Source organism: Pelophylax lessonae (assembly GCF_965119305.1).
Source record: "Pelophylax lessonae genome assembly, chromosome: 4".
Classification (NCBI taxonomy): domain Eukaryota; kingdom Metazoa; phylum Chordata; class Amphibia; order Anura; family Ranidae; genus Pelophylax; species Pelophylax lessonae.
Window position 1 is genome coordinate 225,335,950 of NC_138771.1, and position 18,868 is coordinate 225,354,817.

The window sequence follows — 18,868 nt, forward strand, 5'->3', positions numbered from 1 at the left end:
CAACAGGACAAAGTAAAGGTAAGTGTGTACTGCCATGAAGGGGTTTTTAATTTAGACCTTTTTGTTTTCTTTTCATGGGCAAAAGTATAGGTCTGCGTTAAAGGATCTCAATTTGTTTCTTTGATTTTGCTTACACATCTTAGGGACTCATCAACATTGACTTATTCTAATAATTCAATTCTTACCAGGTAGCTCAGTCCAAAGTTTCAGTCAAAAAAATAATGCTTAGCATTACTTGACCTATAGTGCATCCTTTGTTGTGCAATGAATAAAAAAAACAAAATCAAAAACCTTTTCCATGGTTAAAATGGTACCACCAAACCTTTATAGTTCAAGAATGATCACATCTCATGGATATTCATTATAGTACACAAAGCCTGCAATCATGGAAGATCCCATGCTCCTGACAGAGCTCAGTACCACAGGACATGCAAAAAAAGGGAACAGGGTTGTGCAGGATCCAACAACATGAAGAACAATAACTCAAGTCCTATACACACCAGTTGTGTTTTTGGTTTTGTGCTACCCTAGGCAAGACTAAAATTGGGCTCCCCCATCTAAAGCTACTCATTGTTCTCTCTTGCCTTGACTATTGAAACTCCCTTATCTCTTACTGTGGCTATTGCAACTCCCTTCTGATAGACTTACCTCTTCACAGGCTATCCCTTCTTCAGTCACATGAATGCTGCTGCCAGACTCATTTACCTTACCAACCATCCAGTGTCTGCCAATCCCTTCACTAGCTTCCAATTGCCCAGCAAATTCAAGCATTCAAAATATTAACAACAACATACAAAGCCATTCACAAATTTGCCTCCAGCTACATCAGCAATTTTTCTCTCTAAATATCACCCAAACTATCCTCTCAGCTCCTCCCAAGACCTCCTGCTCTCTTGTTTCCTCCGCCCATGCTCATCCCCAAGACTTCTCTGTGGCCTCTCCCATCCTCTGAAACTTTCTGTCTCAATCTGTCCAGCTATCTCCTACTTTGGCCCCCTTTAGGGAAGCATATCACACCTCCACCTAAAAAACGAAACTCTTAACTCTTCCATCAGGCCGGCCCCCACAGATATTTTGTACCACTTGCCCCACCCTATTAGATTGTAAGCTCTTATGAGCTGAGCCCTCTTAACCCTCCTACAAGTGTTTACAAGTAAAAATCAGCAATTTTAATGCTAGAAAATAACTAGAACACTCAAACATGTATATATATATATATATATATATATATATATATATATATATATACATATATATATATATATATAACTTTTAGCAGAGGCACTATAGAATAAAGTGGTAGTCGTTGCAAATTTTATGTCACAAGGTATTTGTCCAGCATTTTTTTAAATGCATTAAAAAAAAAAAACACTTTAATAAATTTTAAAGCAAAAAACACAATACATAACCCACTTTTTTGGTAAAATATAAAAGAAGATGTTACGCTGAGTAAATAGATACCTAACATGTGACGCTTTAAAATTGTGCATGCATGTGGAATGGCAACAAACCTTATCCGGGCATGCAGTCTGGCAGGTCAGGAAATGGGGGAAATGACTGAGCCCTTCCCCCCCCTCTTGAACCATACCAGGCCACATGCCCTCAACATAGGGATTGGGTGCTTTGAGGACACGGGTCTGTGGTTGTGGGGGTCTGCGGGTGGGGGGGCTTATCAGAATCTGGAAGCCCCCTTTAACAAGAAGGCCCATAGATCCTGGCCCACCTCCCTCCATGTGCATGGGTATCGGGAACATAGTGCCATCGGGAACAAAAAGTGTCAAAAAGTAATAAACACCAGAGACAGTTTTTGACAAATCATTTAAAAAAAAAATAACTCTCTATGTAAATTTCTTATATAGGTAAGGTGCGGGGCCATCTGGCTACCTCACCCGGTGGCACAGCCTGATTTCAGAAGGGGGCAGTGCCACATTTTTTAATTTTGACGTAGGGCCTGGTATGGACGTGGGGGGTCATTTTTTTCTTAATTTTTTCGATAGCCGGGTGCCGGCAATTGTAACAGGCAGTCATTTTAAATGGGATTTTACTAATTTTTGTTGCAGCATATTTTATGCATTCCACAGATGCACCACTTTACAGGCACATTAAGGGGACTCCCAGGCACTATATTTAAAGTAATTTTTTATTTTTATTGTTGCACTTTAAGCATAATTAACATCACTGCTCCTGAAAATACAACTGTATATATTTTCATTTTTTTATTGATAGATATTCCCTAGGGCAGTACCCAGACGCCCATATCTCTTTTATGGCTAATTACTTGCATATACTGTAAGCTTTCAAAATGGGAACTATTGATTTTTTCTGTTCGGGTCCTATAGACTTCAATGGGGTTCGCCGTTCGGGTTAGAACATTTCTCCTGTTCCCTAAGAACTAAACAGGGGGGTGTTCGGCCCATCCCTACTTAACACATTAGAAAGCTAGAAAATACCGTATTTTCCGGCGTATAAGACGACTGGGCGTATAAGACGACCCCCCTATTACATGATCTACCGGTAATACTTATACTTAGGTTACCTTGGAGATATTATACTCGGCGTATAAGACGACCCCCTATTTTTGGGGGATTTTTTGGAGGTTCAAAAGTAGTCTTATACGCCAGAAAATACAGTAGATCTTGGAGCCATAAGGCATCATCTCCAGGAGACACCAACTTTTGCATTTAACAATTAAAAATCTTCATGACAAACTCCTGAATCTATTTCATTTATTTTTTACTGGCACTTGGAAGGTATACCTAATTTTAAATTGTCATGAAATAAAGTTCACTTTTTATCATTAATCTCTTTGCGCTGGCTGCACACAAATAAGCAGCCTCTTGGCAGCTGGGCCTTGGCTCAGAGTGGCCACATATTTACGTGCATTAGTGCAAATACAGCTGGGCTGAGAGCATGTTCCTGCCACAGTCACTGCTAAGAGAAATTGCTTCTTGCGATTGGGAGCTTTCTGATTATGTGACAGCCAATCATGTACTAGACTACAATCCATATAGACTCAGACTGTGGTTGCTGCCAAAAATTAACTTGAAGGGGTAAGCTGTGAATTTTGGGTGGGTCATATAAAACATTTTGAAAATTGTTTGCATTCTGGTAACGTTTAATGGTCTCCCCCGTTCTTTAACCTTCCCTTGTTCCTAGTCACCCTTTGTCAAAGCACACTTTTCCACAGGTTACTGCCGATGGCTGAAATGTGGACTAGGCTATGCATTTAACTGCCAGGCTGCGATGCATTTAGGGGTTGAAGCAAGCAACAGACAGTCATCATGGGGAACTAAGCCAATCATTAGTACTAGTGCAGATGTGTCTAGATTCTCATGCTTTTCACAAATATGTCCTATATAAAAAATCTTCATAGAGTTTAGAGCTGTCAGAACTATTCCATGCCTCAGCTATACAGATAATTATGCGGGATTGCCATGCCTGGAGCAAATTTAGTATTATATTGAAACTGGACACATACTGACTCTGGAAAAATGTTGATTTATGTATTTGCTGCTTGTCCAAGCACTTCTGTCTTGCCTTGCACTTAAAGAATAAGCTGAATCTATGACTAAAGTCTGTTGAAATGTATTTTTTTAAATAAAAAAATTATAGTTTTATAATCAAATGAGTAAACTTAGATGATAATTGATAACATTTATACATACAGTATATATAGTAAGGTTAACCCCCCCTCCCCTCTAAATTTATGAGTTCTGTCTGCTCATGCTGGCAAAGTAAGATTTACGAATCAAGATAGATTTAGAATTGGAGGCTTTTCTTTTGGCACTTTAAAAATAGATAAATCTGTGTCATGCCAAGCTGTGGTCCAGAACAATTCCAAATCACATTTCACAGCGTTAACCTCAGATGTAAGGTTCTCAAAACGACGACTTTTCATTACATTGCCTAAAGGAAATCTGAATACATTAATCTCATCTCTTCTCTGATAACATATTAATTAACTTATGTCAACACCATAGCAGGTTTTTTTTCCGAAAACAATTATAATTTGCTCAGCATAAATTCAATAAATTCAACATTTTACAGCAACCACCAATATGTTGTACATTGCCGATGACAAATTCTAAACTTTTTTACTATAACTTTTTAAAACTTATACAGACAATGACATTTTGCATGCTTCTTGGAAGGAGGTAATTAAAACTAAAATGTTAAAAAATAGTTTGAGCACTCTTTTACGATATAAAGAAATGTTGTAGAGACTAGATAAGAATTGCTTTAATATTTTACGTAAAAATAAAAGGATAACAATAGTTACAAAAATCACCAATCAAATACACACAGTGCTTATAAACTTACACTCTTAATAAGCCCCCCCCCCCGCCCCTCCCTTCCCAAAAAAAACAAAAAAAAAACCCACAATACAACAAAGTCTCAGTCCTCTCTCCCATTCTGACCCTATTTTCTCTTTATACTTCTTTTCTCAAACACTTTATAATTCCTTATCATTACAGCCTCTTGGGTTCAGAATACTCTATATCCCAAGGTATCACCAACGTTAATCCCCTACACCCAAAATTTTCTTAAAATCCAGCTAGTCTCCCCATATTTCAAGGTATTTAACACAGGAGTCCTCCACTGTATGTATTGTTTCCTTCATAGACCTTACCCAATCTACCCTTATCACCCAGTCCCACATACTCGGGGCTTCTAATGAGTGCCAAAATACCGGTATCAAGCTTTTGGCTGCATTCAGTAAGTGAGGTACAAGCGTGTTCTTATAAACCGTCACCTTTTTCTCTGTATTGTAGAACAAACAACTCCTGTATTCTGACGGATTGACCAAATGATCTCTTCCCAGAAAGCTTGTATCTTTGGGCACTCCCACCACAAATGTGCAAAGGTTCCAGGGTCTTTACATCCCCTCCAACAAGTTGGGGATATTTCTGCCCCGAACCTCTGAGCCCTCTGTGGCGTAAGATATCATCTGGAAGAAGCTTGTAACACATCTCTGTTGTCTTTAGGTCAACTGATGAATAACTGGCTAATCTCAAAACTTTCTGTCTTTTTTCCTCATCCCGAAGGGGGGTCCTATTTCTTGTTCCCATTTACAACCATGTATCAAGTATGGTTGATATGAGAGGTCTGTTTCTCCATGTAGGATGCTATATATTTTTGATATACTGTGTTTAATATGCAGACAAATCAAACAACCTCTCTATTGGTCTCAAATTATCCCTTCCCCGAAAGGGCTTGGGAAGGGAGTGCACAAAGTGTTGTATCTGTGTATATCTCCATTTATCAAGTGGCATATTCCCCCATTTCTGTGTTAATTCAAAGAAAGTGCATATTCTATTTTGTACCATTACACCTTTTAACTGTGTCACCTATTTTTTTTGCCCATCTAACTAAATGCAAGCAATCTTCTTTTCCAGGTTTAAAATAATTTGTGTCTATAAAAGAAATCAAAGGTGCATTATATTCCCAGTGAAAAATCTTAAAAGGTTTATAGTCAATATATTCATTTTATTGGACAGGTCTTGATGAGTTTTTGGTACCCAAACCATCTTCCCCAAATCTACTCCACTTTGTGCACACTCAATTTCCACCCAGCCCTTCTTATTATATATCCAATCTGCTATTCGTGCGATGGAGATTGCCTGCTAATATTTTTTTAAATCTGGCACAGCTACCCCCCCCTCCAAGCCCCTTTCCCCTACTAGAACTGCATATGTAATTCTCAGGCATTTATGGGCCCATACATATTTTAAAACCATTGCCCTTGTCCTAAAAAAGGTCTGGGGAAGGGCCACTGGGACCATTTGAAATAGATTTGAAATAAGCTTGGGGAGAATATTCATCTTTACCGCGTTTACTCTACCCAACCATGAAAAAGATCTATATCTTAAACGGTTCAGCTGATCCCTTACCTTGCTCAACAATGGTATATAATTGGTCCTGTACAGCATCGCAGATGAAGTAGTTAACCTAATACCAAGCTATCCCAGTTCCTCTCTACACCAAATTAAGGGGAATTTAGGCTGTAATATTTGTTGTTCTCTCTTCGATATTGTGATGTTCAAAATCTCTGATTTAACTATGGTGATAAACCTTAAAATTTGAGAGCTTCCCATATCTCCCCAATTCCCCTGGTATTATCGGGAGAGTTAATCTCGGGTTAAAAATGAAGAATAATGCGTCATCTACATATGCGGCCACCTTATGCTCCCTACTAACCACTCTTACCCCTCTAATGTCTGGATTTTTATGTATTGCCGCCAACAGGGGTTCTAAGGCTAGTACAAACAACATTCTTTGAAGGGGGGGGGGTGAAAAACAAACATTCACTCTTATTCTCCCTGTAGGATGAAAATAAAAGGCAGACATCCACCGCATAATCCTCTCACCAATGCCTAGGGATCTCAGTGTTTCTAACATGAAGTCCCAATCGACCCTATCAAAGGCCTTCTCAGCATCTATGGACAACATAATGGCTGGGATTCCCTTCTCCCTTACCTCGTGAATCAAGAAAAGAGATTTCAGGCAGTTGCCCTTCCACTCTCGGCCACTTACAAAACCAACCTGGTCATTGTGTATCCATCTTGGTAGGAAAGGTTTTAATCTTTCAGCTATTATTTTAGCAAAAATCTTTATATCTACATTTAAAAGGGAAATTGGTCTATAACTCATCGGTACTGCAGGGTCCTCCCCTTCCTTCAAAATGAGAGATATATAAGCAAGGAGAGACTCCTTTATTAGATTCTCCCCTTCTCCCACCATATTAAAATATTCACATAGCTTGGAGATTAGGATTATTTTAAACCATTTATAATATAGAATCAAATAGCCATCAGTTCCTGGGCTCTTCCCTAGGGCCATCTTCTTTTTTGCTGTCCTCATCTTTTTTTGCTTGTGATCAGGCCTCTAGTTCCTCTCTGGGCAGTCTTGGAAGATCAAGCTCTCATAGATATTCCCTCACTGCCAAGTTTTCCATACCTTTTCCCCTCCTTCCCCTTTCTGTCTAATGTTGTAAAGTTGGCTATAAAAGGAATGGAACACCTGTGCGACCTCTTGGGATGCATACGCCATTTCACCATTTTCTTTTTTAATTTTAGGGATATAGGTAGCATTTTTCTTTTCCGTCACTGCTTTTGCTAACCATTTCCCAGGTTTATTTCCCCATTGATACTTATCTTTCATAACTAAGTGAAATGCATTTTTTTGGCTCCTGCTCTATAAATGCCACTAAATCTCCTCTCTTCTCAATTAATACTCGCTGCTCTGGGATGCCTTTGGGTCTTGTCTGTTGCTCCAGTATGCAAATCTCCCCCAATAACTGGTTCATCCTCTCCTTCCTTTCCTTCTTCCGTTGTGTCCCAATACCTATTAATACCACCCTTATATAAGCCCTGGGAATCTTAAAACCGCTGTGAGGCCATCTTTTCTCCCTTTAAGACCCACCTATATGGGATATTAGAGGCCCGCATATTTTCTGTTAGGGGTTTAAGAAGTCTCCTATTTATTAAAGTCTCGACTGACAAATCGGTGTATAGTTGTTAATTCACTCCTTCAAAATTAATCCTAGATGAATTCTGGACTTTTTCCATTACTATCGACTTTTCTTCTGCATAATGGAACCTCACAATCACGTCTCTGGGCCCTCCCCCAGCATGACTTCAATAACCTCCCACCCTATGTACTCTGTCAATTTTTAAGATTTCTGGAATTCGGATCATAGATCTGCTAAGGCTTCCTTAATAAGCGGTAAGCCATCTTGGGGTTCTCCTCCCACTCTGGTGTCCTAACCAGACTTTCCCCCTTAAGGCTTCCACTTTGCACCTTAGGTCCCCCCTGGGGATCCCTTCACAGTTTCTTGATCTGACTGCTACTGCAAGGTAATTTTTCCCCTCGAGAGGTTCTCCACTGTAGGTCCATGTTTCCCCACACCTGGCCTCCCTACAAATCCTTGTCTGTGGCTATCAGGTGCTTCTTCCCTCAAGCTAGACTCTACTGACATATAGCACTGTATCCCTCCTGGGCTGGAGGTGGGTTGCTTGGTTTAGTTTTTGCTTTGCCCCTCATCTTTTTAGTCCCAGGGGTAGTTTAGACCAGCATAGGGAAGATACCCCAGGAAAAAATAGCCGTATAACAAATTTTGCTATTAAAGCAGTATAAGAAAATCACAGATAGAGAGGATGCTCAGTCCTGTTAGGTCAGAGAAAAACTGAAAATGTAACAGAAGAGTCATTAAAGTATACAACAGACAGCTGCAAAATACATTGGTTGAAATTCCTTCAGAGAATATAGTTCTAAGAAAGTAATTAATCACTATTAGCATTTTCTCTCCATCTTTCGGATAGTATGCCTTCAAATTCTCCTTGTAGAGGGTGGGGGGGGGGGGGTTACTCCTTATAGTGGGGACCTTTAAGAGTTGATATCTACCAATGTACTGGGCAGTTGAAGCCTCATTGAAAGTAGCTTACCGCTTTCAGATAAGGCAGGCTGGATATTGCAATACTGGCAATACTAGCTGATCCATCAGCATATGTGTGCTTACATGGGAGAGGTCCCTTCTGAGGCTGCGGCGGCTGTCAATGTGATTGTCGGGAGGCTCCGGGGGCCATGAGACAGGAATCTCGGCTGAAGCATCCAGGCAGCAGCGTCCTGGTCTCACCCCTTATCGCTGCGAGTGTCAAGCACCAGCAGTGGCTGCGGAGGAGGCGAGGCTTTGGGCGGCAGTCCGCCTATTCCGTGGGTGTCATCACGTCATGATGCCTGGACTCCTGCTTTCAAATGGCCTGTCCCGAAAAGTGAATAAAAATATAAATATAAATAAATAAATAAAAATAATATTGTATGTAAATATGATAATTGTTTACCGATTTACCTATTTATCTGTAATGTAATACAAGGATGTTTGCAAAAGCTGGCCATAGATGGTTCGAATCTAGGCCAGTTTAGCAGGGACTGGATACGATTTGAACAATGCACGGGCAGGCTGAATGTGCCCAAGTTGATCAATCGATAAACCTGGGTACAACCAGCCTGTCAGATTTTACATGCCATTATTGCTAGCGGCTATTGAAGCCACTAGCAGTAATCACTGTGTTCTCAAGGTGGGGATGGCCTCCACTGACCCCCCATTGGGCTCCACAGGAGGGATTCCTGCATCCTGATGGGGTAATCCGTGGTTGCAGGAAAGAAAATCACTCCATCTATGGTTGACTTTAGGAGTTGCTTCTTTTATGCATAAATTTAAACATAAGGATATAGCAATACTTTAATTATAGTACCTGAATCAGGCGTGAAATCCTTTGTTTACATTGTGCCCATGACTAGTAGCTCTAAAACATAGAAACATATAAAAGTGACAGAAGAAAAAGACCGAGTAGTCCATTGAGTCTGCCAATTTTTATTACATTTTTTTTGTTTTGTTTTTTCATTAACTTTATTGTCTTAGTATAGATCTATGTTTGTCCCAAGCATGTTTGAAGCCATTTACTGTTGATTGTCTCATGCTAGTAGTTTGTTCCAAGCATCAACTACCCTTTCAGTAAAATAATACTTTCTAAGATTCGTTTTGAACTTTCCTCTAGTTAGTTTGGGGTCACGTCCCAGTGTTCTGGATTTTGGTTTCATATTGAAAACACTGCCTTCCTGAACCCTATTCAACCCCTTGTTGTATTTAACCCTTTTACTGCATAAAAGCTTGCAGCTGGCCAGACCTATACTCCGTAAAGACCTTATTTTTCCTCCTGCTATAAGCTCATGGTCAGTGAGCTTATGAGCTTATAGCAGAAATGTTCAGTAGACATGGTTGAACAAACTGATAGCTCTGATTAGAGGCTGATAAGCCACTGATCAGAGCTATTTACCTGAAATGTCAACCCCTCCCCTCCTCGTTGCTGCTTCACTGTGCCCTGTCACCCACCACTCCTCCTACCTCTGCTTTGGTCTAAATTGCCATTCACACCCCCTCTAACTTTTCCTTTCCCCGCCGCTTCACCCCTCCACTCTGATTCCGCCCCCCCCAGTACCGATCCCCCCCTCCTCACAAGCCCGATCCCCCTGCAGCTGTCAGTTTCACCTCCTCTGCCCTTCTGCTGGCTTTTCCTGCTGCAGGGCAGCCACAGAGGGATGGATTTAAATAAAAGATACCCCTGGCTTTCCTACCCCACCCCCCCTTCAGTGACCCCCGCCTCCCTGATGTGCAACCCTGCTGCTCTCCACAGCTCTCCTTCCACCTATTCCATGGCTGCAGCTCACAGATCTGTCAGCATGGAACAGCCGCTGGCAGATCTGTGAGGATAGAGAGAGGGAGAGGGGCTGGTAAACACATGTTTACCCCCCCCCCTCCTGCTTTCTGACCCCCTTTCAGTGTTCACCGCTTCCTTCAATGTTCGGGTGCCCCTGCTGCTCTCCACGGCTCTCCTTCCACCCTCCCCCACTGGCTGCAACTCAGAGATCTGCCAGCATGAAGCTGACAGTTTTGGAGCCCCTGCTGCTAACCAGCTCTTCTTCCATCCTCCCCCTGCTGGCTGCAGCTGATCTGTCAGGATGGAGGGGTGGGGGCTGGTAAACATGTGTTTTACCAGCCCCCTTCCTTTCCTGAAATAATACAGTCAGCGATAAGTACCGATCACTCCTGTATTCTTTCATAATTGACATACTGTAAACTGTTTCATTTTATGAATCAATAGGAGTTTATACAGACTTCTTATCCATTCATTTACAGCGCATTTCAGGCTACAGAGAAAGGAACTGTGTTCAGTCTCTTTCAAAAAGAGACTTTGGAGAGACCCATGATGTCTCTCCAAAGTCCCCCCCCCCCCCAAAAAAAATGTAAAGAAATATTAAAAATAAAAAATTTATCTGTACAGAAAAAAAAAAGACATGCACTTAAATCTCCCTTGCATCTGAAGCCTGATCCACATTCAGATCGCACTCCAGTAGCTACTGATAGGAGGAGAGGAAGTGTTGCGATACCTCCTCACCGCCTGTTTTAACCCCATTTTACAAACATATGCACCTCAATCGCATGTATTGCATGAGGTTGCTGGGCATTTGTGGCATTTCCTTATTGACAAATGTGTAGTGTTTGGCAGATGGCATCGCTAAGGCCCCGTTCACACTGGGGCGACGCTACTTCCCGGGACGACCTCTTAGGTCGCGGCGCGCTGCTCGCACCGCGACCTCGGAGCGGCCGGCACGGACTTCATAACATTGAAGTCTATGCAGGTCGCTTCGGGTCGCCCCAAAGAAGCTCCGGACCCTTTTTCTAAGTCGGAGCGACTTGTGTCGCTCCTAATAGAATGGGTCCATAGCTTCTCTATGGAAGGCGACCTATGGTGACCTGTCAGGCGACCAGGTCGCCTGACAGGTCGCCCCAGTGTGAACGGGGGCTAAAAGTTGGGTTACCTTTGCCACAGGCGCGAACGCAGCTCAACTGCTTATTTTTGCTGCCTGTCAAATGCCCCCCCCCCTTAAGCTGCAATAGGCAGTGGACAGTCACGCCCCACAGCAAAGTTACCCCAACTTGTAGTGATGCCACCCACTGAACACTACACGTTCATGTCAACGAGGAAAGGCCACAAACGCCCTGCAACCTTGTGTAATGCATAGGGTTAAAACAGGCGGAGGAGGAGGTGTCGCATTGCTTCCTTACTGTCTGTCAGTAGCAAATTGGAACACGATCCACACGCGAATTGGGCTACAGAGGTAATTAGTAGCACCTTCTTTGTATTCTACAGTTCATGTGCTTTCAGAAAATATATAGTTTGGGGGGTCTTTTACAAATGTTGAAAGCTGTAAGTGAAAAATTAAAACTTCCAGATTTTTTGAGAAATTTTTGTGTACATTTGATTTACACCATTTCAAAAAAGACAGAATTTAAAATTGAAAAATATTTGGTATGTATTAACTGAATACAGGTTAAGATTTTATACTTAGTAGGAATTTAGCAGGAGTTTTGTAAAATGTGCTGTGTTTGTATCCGCCAATAATTGATTTTAGTGTATTTTTAGTGAAAATATAATTTAGATAAACGTTTACGCGAATATCGCTGGACATTAAAAATCAGTAGCACCTTTTTTTTATTCTGCTGGTCATGTGCTTTCAGAAAATATATGGTTTGGGGGGGGGGGATGTTTTATAAATGCTGAAAGCTCTAAGTGAAAAATGAAAACCTCCAGATTTTTAGAGAAATCTGGATATTTACATTTTTAAATACGTTTGAGTTTCACCATTTCTCAAAAAAGCACAATTTAAAGTTTACAAATATTTGTTTTTTATTAACGCAACACAAGTTAAGCTTTTATGTTTGGTAGGAATTTAGCAGGAATTTTGTGAACTTTGCTGTGTTTGTATTTGCTAATAATGATTTTAGTGTATTTTTAGCAAAATATATTGTTGTAATAAACATTTTCGTAAATATCGCAGAGCCTTAAAAATCAGTAGCACCTTCTTTTTATTCTACAGGTCATGTGCTCTCAGAAAATATATGGTTTGGGGGTTTTTTATGAACTCTGAAAGCTGTAAGTAAAAAATTAAAACCTCACAAATTTTAGAGAAATTTAGACATTTACATTTTTGCGTACGTTTGATTTCGTTAAGCTTTTATTTTTAGCAGGAATTTTGTAAAATCTGCTGTGTTTTGTATCTGCTAATAGTAATTTTAGTGTATTTTTAGCGAAAATATTGTTTTGATAAACATGTGCACAAATACAGGGGGGTCTTAAATATCATTAGCACCTTCCCTTCATTCTACTGGTCATATGCTTTCAGAAAATATATGGTTTGGTGGGTCTTTTACAAACTCTAAAGCTGTGAGGGAAAAATAAAAAAGCAAAGAAAAAATTGCAAAATTGGTCTGGCCAGCTGAGTTTAAAAGTGGAGCGCAGGGCCTGGCAGCAAAAGGGTTAAAGGTTTCAATCATGTTTCCTCTTGCCCTTCTTTCCTCTAGCCTCTTTATGTATTCTAAAAATAATCCTGGCAATATTATGCTAGTTGCAATACCTGTAGGTAGATACAGTAATAATATAAAATGAATTACATAGAAACCTATTGATATAAAGTGGGAAAAGGATTGTATATAAAAAAAAAGCTCCACCACATCATAAAAATTTTATAAAATAATCACATATGTTGTATGTAACCCCTTTCTGCCAACGTAACGCAAATATGTGGCCTCAGTTTCAAGGAGTTGTACCGGGGTGCTGCCTGCAGCTAGAGGCATCAGCCTGGTACCATTTTTCAGAGCCGACAGTTGCCTTTCTTGTAATAACAACTGATGCAGCTAATCAGGTGCTCAGCTTTTATTACAAGCAGTGGGAGGAGACATCCCCCCCCGCTCACCCGGGTCTCCCGTCCCACCAGGAAGCATGGGCGACCAGCAGTCACATCTGTCGGCTGGCTGAAGACCCAAATAAAGCCAGAATTGGCTTTGATTGGTTCTAGGATCTAGTAAGCCGGAAGCAATGTTATGACATTACTTCCAGTGACTGGAGAATTAAAGGCGCCAGATTTTAAAAAAAGACAGAATTCAAAACAGCCAAGCTTGGCCTTTTGAATGTTTTTAAATGCAGAGGAGGGATTTGGGGTATTTTAGACCCCAGATCCCTCCATAAAGAGTACCTATCACTGCCTATTACTGTCACAAGGGATGTTTACATTCCTTGTGACAGCAATAAAAGTGATTAAAAAAATTAAAGTGATTAAAAAAATTAAAGGGACAGTGTAAAAAATAAACAAATAAGAAAAAAACATGTAAGCGCCCCGTCCCTTCGTGCTCATGCGCAGAAGCGAATGCATACATAAGTCACGCTGCATATGTAAACGGTGCTCAAACCACACATTTGAAGTGTTGACGCGATTGTTAGAGTCAGAGCAATAATTCTAAACCTCCTCTGTAACTCTAAACAGGTAACCATTAAAATTTTAAAGCATCCCCTGTGGAGATTTTTAAGTACTGTAGTCTGTCAACATACCACGAGTGTGCACAGTTTTAAAGCATGACATGTCAGGAATATATTTACTTGGTGTAATAGCATCTTTCACATTTTACCAAAGAAAATTGGGCTAACTTTACTGTTTTTTTTTTTTTTAAATTTCATGAAAGTGTATTTCTTCCAAAAAAAATTGCATTTGAAAGATTGCTGCGCAAATACCGTGTGACATAAAATATTGCAACTATCGCCATTACATTTCTCTAGGGTCTCTGCTAAAAAAATAAAAACATGTTGGGGGCTCTAAGTAATTTTCTAGCAAAAAATATGGATTTTAACTTGTAAGCAACAAATGTCAGAAAAAGGTTTAGGTATGGAGGGGTTAAACTTCCACTTTGGAGAATATAGGTTTAGCAAAAGCATTTCTAATTCTGTCTTTTATAAAAAAAAAAAAAATTGAAAAATATAGTAAATAATACCTGTATATATCATTAGATGGAAAAAGAAATGGGATTAAAGAATATGCTGTTCAAACATAAAGCTAAATCTACTTTGTGAAACCAAAACAGAGGTGGGATTCTCTCTTCTGGAGGGACCATGCAATGGCCAGCAGATAAGGATATCTTTTCTACCGTTTATTCTCTACCATTTTATTTGGTGCTGCTGTTACCTAAAGCTGCCTCTATATACATTAGCTATTGTCTGCATGCATTAATTTAAAATAAACTGAAATTTTGCTTGAATGTGATTGGAAGATTGAAGTGAACACAACTTCACCCAGTTCACTAAGCTCAGTAAATTTACACATTTTTAAATAAGCAATCTCTATTGCTTTAGCAAATCAACCTAGATGTCTGTCTTAGTTGGGCAGTTTTCTTTGGAATACTAAGTTTGCAAATTAATTCACAAGTCATTCAATTTTGAATTTGTCTGAAAATATGCTGATAAGACAAATTAATATTTAGGCAAAGACATTTAAGGCTCTAATGCTTCTGTTTTGATCATCACTGCCCAGCATTTTATGTGTTTCTCCACCACTGTACTCAAGGGTGGACAAAAAAAAGGGAGTTGAACTGTCATATAAATAAACAATATGGACAACATGTTGAATTCATTTTTTTGGTGCTCTTGAATAAATTTAACAACATTACTTTTTTATTTGCTCCTTGGTGCCTCTCATTTCCAAACAATATCACCTGTCATAAGTTTACTCTATTAGCAATATCTAGGCATAGTTATTCCTAGCTGGTTATTGAATTACTGAAAAATCTCTTTTAAAATATGACCCCTTTTGAAAAATAAAAATAATAATAAATGAACATTATTTGGAAGAAAAAAAATGTGCATTTTTTTTCACTGGAGCCCACAGTGCATTGCACCCATGATCAATGAACCACGGGTGCAATGCCAGGCTCCAGCACACACTGCCTGCAGCTCTGTTGCCCCTACCTCTGTGCAGGCATTCTTTTACAGAACTTTAAGCAGTGTGAATGAACTATGAGCATGCTGATCAGAACGCTCCTGGTCTATTGAGAAATACAAGCCATCTCCCACAGCGGAAGAAGGGACTTATAGTTTTCTCATTCACAGATTCCTGTGAATGAATGACACAGATGTGCGAGCGGAGCTCTGCTGTTTTCTAAATGTGCAGGGAAAGGATCTTCTGCCGGCTGTCAAAGGAAGGAAAGAACTGGGGTGAGAGGGGTAGGTCTAGAGGATTTTACACATTAAACCTTTCACCAAAGATGAACTTAGCCTTTAAAACCATCCAGCTTTTTTTCCAGTACCCTGGAGTAACTATTGATATTTCAGGTTAGCTCTGATTTGGCTTTAACAGAGGCTTTAAACACAGCTTTCTCTCAAGAGCCCAGATTTAACTAGTTAAAAATATAAAAATACTTAAAAAATCAGTAATGGTTACTGTTTGAACCTGTGCCCAGAACAAGCACACTAGAACAATAGAAAAATGTGAAGTCTTTATAAGCAGTAAATACACTTTATTGCATGCCTTCATTCATCTTTGTATCTATATGCATAAGTCATGAACTTCATTACATTGGCATAGAAAGTTTAGCCTTTTCCAATGGAGAAAAAATGGTGGAAACCTGCCAGCCCTTTAATGTAAATACAGTACACAGAATGTGTTTCTGAGCTTAAAGAAACAAATTAAAACTCAACTTCAGATTGTTTGCTGTGATCTTTAAGAATATTTGGGAATACATAAATTCAAATTAAAAGCTCCTTTACTGCTTGTTAGGAATATGTACATTGATGGATGTCTAAAATTGGACACAGGTGTACATATATATAAATATATATATATATATATATATATATATATATATATATATATATATATATATATATATATATATAAACAGAAACCAATGTCCACCTTAATTGTTGGATGCCAAAGAGAAATAACACATTTTCTTTGATAATATAAATATAAAAGCCTGAGATAGACAAACTGATAAAGAGGTACCAACATCCGAATTGTATAGCTAAACTGGGGAAAGGGAGACCAGGGCCTATACTCCCCATAGGAGGAGGTATAAAAAAATTGATTTTTCAGGTACGATAGAGTAGATAAACCAAAAATTAATAAAAATTCTCTTTTAAATTTTATTCAAAACAAATTAAGATCACAAACAACATAAAGAAATACAATCGTGCAGAAGTGACCGTACATATGAGAACTGTCGGTCAAAGACCCAATGCCCGAAACTCAACCTTTTGGGACCTACTTTGGATATTATCCAATTCCATTTCCTCCCCCCTCCCCCTCCCTGTTCCTCCCTTATCCTTCCTTATCCCTCCTTCCCTTCCTCCCCCCCCCCCCATTCCTCCCCACCTTCCTTTTCCCTTCCCTTCCACTTTTTCCCCCCATGTATTCTCCTCCCCTTTCCTTTCTCCTCCTCCCTTCCCCCTCCCCCCTTTTTTCCCTTTTCCCCTTCCCACCCTCCCTTTTTTCCCCCTCTGTATACCCTTATTCTTCGCCCTATCACATGGTTATCCGAATGTTATTTTTATTATCATTCTATGCCAGTGTATTGTTTTTAAATGTCTCCCCTGCCCGCCAGTGAGAGGTTTGTTGGCTCTGCCTGGTAAGCGTTACTCTTTGTGGCTGATAGTTTCAGGTGAGGTCACTTCTCCCCTTATTTGCTTGTATATATATATATATGTGAATTTGTATTATTGTTACTAACTATACCCTATCATCATCATCATCATCACTAGAACAAGCGTAGTTTGTTAATCCTCCTGAAGAAGCGGTCAATACCGTGAAACATCTTGAGGGACATAAGCCTGGATGCCAATGTTTCCAATATGGGATAACTAGTTCTGATATGTACGGTCACTTCTGCACAATTGTATTTCTTTATGTTGTTTGTGATCTTAATTTGTTTTGAATAAAATTTCAAAGAGAATTTTTATTAATTTTTGGTTTATCTACTCTATGGTACCCGAAAAATCCAGTTTTTCAGACTTCCCTATCCCATTCCCTGTTCCCCCTGGACCTATATGGGGAGTATAGGCCCTGGTCTCCCTTTCCCCAGTTTAGCTATTCTTTGATAATATAATCCAAATGTGGGCCTATTTTACACTTCAGCTTGTATAAGAGTAGTAGTGAACAGTAAGTATTTATGAAACTTTCAGCAGGCTTCTGTAAAGTTTTCAGCAAGCTTCAAGCAGCTTCCTCTAAAGCACCCTTCAGCTCCTGCTTGGAAATGTTATATACAGATCTTAATTAGAGTATCTGACTGTCACTTTAAACAAGCTGCTAGAAGGCTTCAGCAGGCTTTAAAAAGAATTAAAGTAGCATGAAGCATGCTAGCAGCTTGTTTAAAGTGGCAATCTGCACTCCCATTTGGGATCTGTGTTCAACATTTACAACTGGACCTGAAAGGTGCTTTAAAGCTTGATGAAAACTCTGAAAAGCTTGCTGTTTACACTGCTCTTATACAAGCTAAAGCCTGTGGGAAACATGCACTAAAGTACTTTAAAAAAATCTCTTGTTCACCTCTGTATATATTAATTGTCAAAGTGTGCAACATAGGAACTGAAATCACAGCTTATCTTCCACTTTACCTTCTTTTTCTGTAGAATCTTGGAAGAGGAATAGCCCTCTAATGTAAATGCACAGCAGTTATTTCTAAGTTGTTAGAAATGGACAGAAACACTAGGGCCTGTTTTATAGGGGCTTCAGCTTCCAAAAAGCAGTGTGAACAGCAAGCTTTGACAAGGCATTTACAGAGCTTTAAGCAAGCTTAGTTTAAATAGAAAACAGAGGTGGTGACACGCCAATGTACAAAATATGGCTTCTCATCATTAAATCATGTAGATAAAACTACAAAAGACATGCACAGCTCCAGGACAGTCAGTAAACACGTTTTACATGTTAATGCTTATTCATTACAAAAGATTTGTTGAAGCTTTTAACCACTAAAGGACCGCCTACCGTACATATACTGTGGCAGGGCAGCCCTTAAGTGCAAAATTACGTATATATGTACATGATTTTGTTTTAAGGCTTTAGGGGCCACCGGCATTGCGCTCCACTGGGATTAGACACATCGATAGCCAGTCCTTGGGACCTTGGGATTGGGGCTGCGATCGCCGCCGGCCTCCCGCGATTGTGAAGGAGAATGACAGAACAGCCGTCTGCCTATGTAAATAACTGTTCTGTCAGACAGGAAGGGAGAGATTGTGTGTTTCTAGTAATCAGGAACACAGATCTCTCTCTTACTGCAGTCAGTTCACTCCCTCCACAGTTAGAAAACATTCCCTTGAGCGCACTTAACCCCTTGATCGTCCCTGGTGTTAACCCCTTTCCTGCCAGTGTCATTTATACAGTAACAGTGCATATTATTCAGCACTGATCACTGTATTGTTGTCACTGGTCCCCAAAAACTGTAATTTAGTGTCAGATTTGTCCGCTGCAATGTCGCAGTCCTGCTAAA